Below are 6241 nucleotides of genomic sequence, written 5' to 3'. Positions count from 1 at the left end.
ACCAAACGACCTTAGAACGGTGTATATTGCCACCCAGAGAAGTCTCGCGGAGTACGCAACACCGGGATGGGTCCCCTGGCTGGCCCAAACTCACCTCAAATCCCTTGAAACCGCCCAACTGGAAGCAGCCCGCGCCATAACCCACCACCTCAGGTCTACCCCCACCGAAGCTGTCCTACATGAGGCACATCTTACACCCCTCTCATCCCGCCTCAAGTTACAAGCACTTCTTAAGGCGGATGCCTGGAACCAGCTGCCTCCTTCTGATCCCCGACACCGCCTCCTCCATGAAAACGTTAAAATGCATTTACAAAAGAAGCCAGACTGGCGATCATCGACCCTTCCCCGTCTTACCGCTCTCGAACTCCATAACCCTTGCACATACTCTTCCCATCCCTGCCCACCCTGGCTATTACCCCCCCCCATCCAAACCGCCTTTACTGCAGTCTCTAAACACATGCCGACCATCATGCCGACCATCACCCAAAGAGATAAGGCCGAAGAGCTCATCAGAAGCATGGGTAAACCGGACCTACAGATCTTCACAGATGGATCCACCATAGAAGGCACTGCGGACGGTGGTGCAGGTTTTGTCGTCATTAAGGAGACTGCAATCATCCACCAATGGCATGGTGCCACTGGCACCCGCAGCAGCTCATACCACTCTGAAAAAGTGGCACTGACCGAGGCACTCTCCTGGCTGAGGGAAACAGCAGACTGGCAGACATCAATTATCCTCAGTGACTGCAAATCGCTGGTCCAAGCTATGGGAAACCCCCATACGCAAGACCCCGCCATTCGGAGACTTCAGGGTGACATCGCCCTTTTCCCTCCGCCTAAGCGACTACAGCTACTGTGGATCCCGGGCCACTGCAACATATGCGGAAACGACCTGGCTGATGCCCTAGCTAAACTTGGCTCGTTAGATGACCAAACCCATACCCCCCTGGACGCAGCCACAAGACGTGCCATCATCCAACGTGAAGATCGCTTCCCCCCCCTCTCCCAGCCCCGCCTTTTGCAGACCTACACTACAAAAGTCACAGAGGAAGAACTTGCCCTATCGAAAGGAGACCGCACAGACCTGATTCGCTTCCGCAGTGGGCACCACCCCCTCCTCCGCCGTTGGCTCCACCTTGTGGGGAAATCCGACTCGGATCGCTGCCGCCTGTGCGACGAGGAAACAGAGTCGTCTGAACACTTATGGCTCTGCTGTCCGGCCTTAATGACCGAACGCTACCATCGCGGCTTGGGCAACTCCCTGGATGAACTTATCCGTGTTCCAGTGGCAGCTCTAGCGCTGCTGAGGGTAATCCTCAGGCGCCTGAGGTGAAAAAGAAGAAGAAGAAGTGCAACATGTTCCGCACTTCTATTGCTGAGGCGGCAGACCGGAGCTGCGGCCGCAAGGTGGTCGGTGCCTGTCGTGGCGGAAACTCCAGAACCCACTGGTGGACACTGGCAGTAAGGGATGCCGTCAGGCTGAAAAAGGACTCGTAATGGGCACTCCGGAGGCAGCTGTGCTGGGTGGCCAAGCGGCACGTGGCTCTGGTCGTCTCTGTGGCAAAAACCCGGGCATGGGAGGAGTTCGGTGAGGCCATGGAGAACGACTTACGGGTGGCTTCAAGAAAATGTTGGTCCACCATCCGACGTCTCAGAAGGGGGAAGCAGTGCACTATCAACACAGTGTATAGTGGGGATGGGGCGCTGCTGACCTCGACTCGGGATGTTATGAATCGGTGGGCCGAATACTTTGAAGACCTCCTCAATTCCACCGACACACCTTCCCATGAGGAAGCAGAGCTGGGGACTCTGAGGTGGACTCTCTTATCTCTAGGGCTGAAGTCACCGAGGTGGTTAAAAAGCTCCTCGGCGGCAAGGCCCCGGGGGTGGATGAGATCCGCCCGAAGTTTCTAAAGGCTCTGGATGTTGTGGCCTTGTGGGGCTGTCTTGGTTGACACGCCTCTGCAACATTGCGTAGACATCGGTGACAGTGCCTCTGGATTGGCAGACCGGGGTGGTGGTTCCCCTTTTTAAAAAGGGGGACCGGAGGATGTGTTCCAATTACTGGGGAATCACACTCCTCAGCCTCCCCGGTAAGGTCTATTCTGGGTTACTGGAGAGGAGGCTCTGCTGGGAGGTCGAATCTCCGATTCAGGAGGAGCAGTGTGGTTTTTGTCCTGGCCGTGGAACAGTGGATCAGCTCTACATCCTCAGCAGGGTCCTCGGAGGGGTCATGGGAGTTCGCCCAATCAGTCTTCATGTGCCTTTTGGACTTGGAGAAGGCGTTCGACCATGTCCCCTGGGCAGTCTTGTAGGGGGTACTCCGGGAGTATAGGGTTCCGGAACCCCCGTTACGCGGGGTCCGGTCCCTTTATGACCGGTGTCAGAGTCTGGTCTGCGTAGCCGGCAGTAACTCTGATCTTTTTCCAGTGGGGGTTGGACTCCGCCAGGGCTTCCTATGTCCTATGATATACGTGATTTCCGTTTAACACTTCGTAATATGTTGAGAAAATCACATATTTCCAGTAGGTTATTTTCCGTCAGGTTGTGCAATGTTCCTACCACCTCTTTGTGCAACTGTTCCATTTTGTTGACAATGTAGGAGTTCTGTTGACTGTACAGGAGTGAATTCTGAACTGGCATGTCTTTACTGTCCCTCTGATAATCTCGGATTGGCCTCAGATGACAAGTGTTCAACCGCCAACTTCCAGTTCTTCTCAAACGGCAACACCTCTTCTCACTGCAATCGACCTGGTTTGTAGTGTTTGTGGGGTTTTAGGTGGCTCAGAATTCAGTGAGCAGGTCATGGACACTGGACATCTGAACAGCGATCCCAGTGGTGCCTCCAAATGTTGCACCCTGTATTTACACTTGAAACACAGGGAGAAATAATCACAATAGTGATTCGTTGTTGCTTCCTTATCCAATCCAATCCAAAAACAGAAAATATACCCACAAATGAGACTGCGCCCTATCACACGGTGCGTTTTATAGGTGTAAAAATACGTTATCTTGGGGTCTTGTTCACGAGTGAGGGAAGAATGGAGCGGGAGATCGACAGGCGGATCGGTGCGGCATCTGCAGTGATGCGGACTCTGCACCGGTCCGTCGTAGTGAAGAAGGAGGTAAGCCAAAAGACAAAGCTCTCTAATTACCGGTCGGTCTATGTCCCCACCCTCATCTATGGTCACGAGCTGTGGGTCGTGACAGAAAGAACAAGATCACGGATACAAGCGGCTGACATGAGTTTCCTCCGCAGGATGTCCGGACTCTCCCTTAGAGATAAGGTGAGAAAATCGATCATCTGGGAAGGGCTCGGAGTAGGGCCACTGCTCCTCCGGATCGAGAGGAGCCAGATGAATTGACTTGGGAATCTGATCAGGATGCCCCCTGGACGCCTCCCTCAGCAGGTGTTCCGGGCGCGTCCCACCGGGAGAAGGCCACGGGGCCGACCTCGGACATGTTGGGGAGACTATGTATCCCGGCTGGCCCAGGAATGACTTGGGATACCCCCGGAAGAGCTGGATGAAGTGGCTGGGGAGAGGGAAGTCTGGGCTTGCCTGCTGAAGCTGCTGCCCCCGCAACCCCAACTTTGGATAAATCGAAAGAAAATGAGATGAGATGAGAATTTCTCATATTATATTATTTCTTAGAGAAGTAAATGTCTGTGTCTGTCATTAATCCTTTTTGTTTTAAGTGATATTTTGAGTGTGGTCTCGTTTTTTCATTAATGGCTGTATGTCTTCATTTAACCATGGGAGGTGATTATTTTTTTGATGGTTTTGTTTTAATTTTCTTGTGAATGCAGATACGGTGTCTTGGATAATGATCATAAAAGTATTGCAGCTGTCATTAGTATGGTTATGGTAGACATAATTGTCCCAACTGATATTGTTTAATGCCTGTGTCAAAATTGGGATCTCACATTTTGATCAAATTGAATCTAATCTCATCTAATCTAATCTGCTCAGACATGGTCTTCTGAGCACATGAGATTTTTAGGAAGCTTTCTTGAGTCGGACAAGGTTATGGTCTGATAGACCTGTACAGTAATCCGTCGATTATCACGGTTAATGTCGACCAGACATGGCCACGATAAACAAAAAAAATGCAAAAGGGGGGCAGGGGAACCGGAGGAGGGCAAGCACCCTGTCCAAAACGTAAAACAAACCCGAATCTCCACGGTCCTGCCTGTGAGGAAGCGGCGGGGTGGCCGTTCTGGCGGTTGTCCGGTCCAGCCCGTGAGGAAGCAGCAGGTTGGCCAGTTGGGCGGTCGTCCGTTTTGACCCGTGAGATAAAAATACAGATGCACCTCTACTTATAAATGCCACTAGGTATGATAAGGTTTTCAGGTTTCAGGAGTGCCTCAAGATTTTAAAACTAGATCCAAGTTACGAAATCCAAACATTAATGGATTCCCCATATCCGTTATTCTATTTTGAAATTTTCGTGGCTGTATTAAATCTTCCTTTACAATGTCGCTACAATCTACTAGGCTCTCATTGGCTGTCTCACAACAACAACTCCCCATGCTTCTCAAACCAAAAGTCATTGTGCAATATGAAAAAAATAATCAACTGAAGGCATAAAGCAGACTATTTTCAGCCTCACAAGAGAAACTGAGTAAATTTACCTCATACGGCCATTTACAATATGAAATATAAAAAGTTGGATATACGTCCGTGCATTTTCTCGTATAGCCTTCAACGAATCAATCCAACCCTCAAAAACTATTTTATGGCTATAAAACCTCTACTGTAGCTACAGCTGCGACACATAAAAAATAATCAATAAACCAATGCACAAAAATGGGGTAAAATCCACTTCCTAGCAGCATTTAATGATTAAATACAAATACTGGAGCTTTTCAGACATTACAACCGGGCCAGGGGATGATTTTCCCGGGAAAAGACAGCAATGAACGTCAATGGCGTACGGGCAAACATTGCCCGAAAATGGGGTAAAATCCAGCCGAAAACAGCATTTATTGATGAAATACAAATACTGGAGCTTTTTAGACATCAGAACCGGGCCCGGAGTATCATTTCCCTGGGAAAAAGACAGCGATGAACGTCGATACGTCCATACGCGAAAGGGCAAAAATTGCACTAAAATGGGGTAAAATCCACTTCCTAGCAGCATTTATTGATTAAATACAAATACTGGAGCTTTTCAGACATTACAACCAGGCCAGGGGGTGATTTCCCCGGGAAAAGACAGCGATCGACGTCAATGGCGAAATGGCAAATATTGCACTAAAATGGGGTAAAATCCACTTCCTATTTAGTGATTAAATACAAACACTGGAGCTTAAAAACAAACACTGGAGCTTAAAAACAAACACTGGAGCTTTTCAGATATCAGAACCGGGCCCACAATTGAAATATTATTTTGGAATATAGCCATATTATACTCACCAAAAATCATTTTTAACTGTACACAATATCCATCCTCCTTTCTATCTTCCCTCTTTTCTATCGCCATCGAAGCTAATGCTGAAAGTCGAGCCTGTCCGGTCGTATTTCTGGCATAGTCCGTCTTGAAAATCGCTTTAAATTAACACAATATATTTGCTTGTGCAGCTCGCTCCAGATATAGTTTGGTAGCTCTGGCTAATCACTAGCCAATCATAGTTGGTGAAAGCGATGATCTATCCCTACGCCTGCGAGAAGGCAATGACATATCCCTACACCTGCGACAAGGCATTGTGGTGTTGCCAACTCGAAATCTGATTGGTTAAAGCAACAGTCTTATCGACGCTTGTTTGATGCAGCAAAGCCTGCAGAACTGATTGTGAAGGCCTTGAGGCAGATTTCTGACCCTGGCAACAAATAATGGCTGAAATGTGATTGGTTAAATGCTTCAATATGAAAACACATCTGGAAGCAGTGCAACCAGGGGGAAAAGCAATGAAAGGAAACTAACAGACAATTTGGAATTATTTAATAAGTATTGATGGACAACATATAATATATGATTCAGTTATTTCTTAGGCCAGCAGAGAAGGCCTTAAAAGGCCCTGAAGGCCCGCCACTGCTTAGAACGAATGAGTGGCCACACTAAGAGCAGAGCCTGTCTGATGATTGGATACTACCACAAAGAGCTCATCTGACAGCGTGAATAATCAGTAATTGTAACAAAAGCACTTTGCATCGTAATAGTGACGGTAGTCTTCTCTGCTTGGATCAATAACTTCAAATAAACAAGACAGGAAATTTGGATTCACTATTTATTTATTTTT

Source organism: Stigmatopora argus, chromosome 13, assembly GCF_051989625.1.
Source record: "Stigmatopora argus isolate UIUO_Sarg chromosome 13, RoL_Sarg_1.0, whole genome shotgun sequence".
Lineage (NCBI taxonomy): Eukaryota > Metazoa > Chordata > Actinopteri > Syngnathiformes > Syngnathidae > Stigmatopora > Stigmatopora argus.
This window is presented reverse-complemented; position numbering follows the sequence as displayed.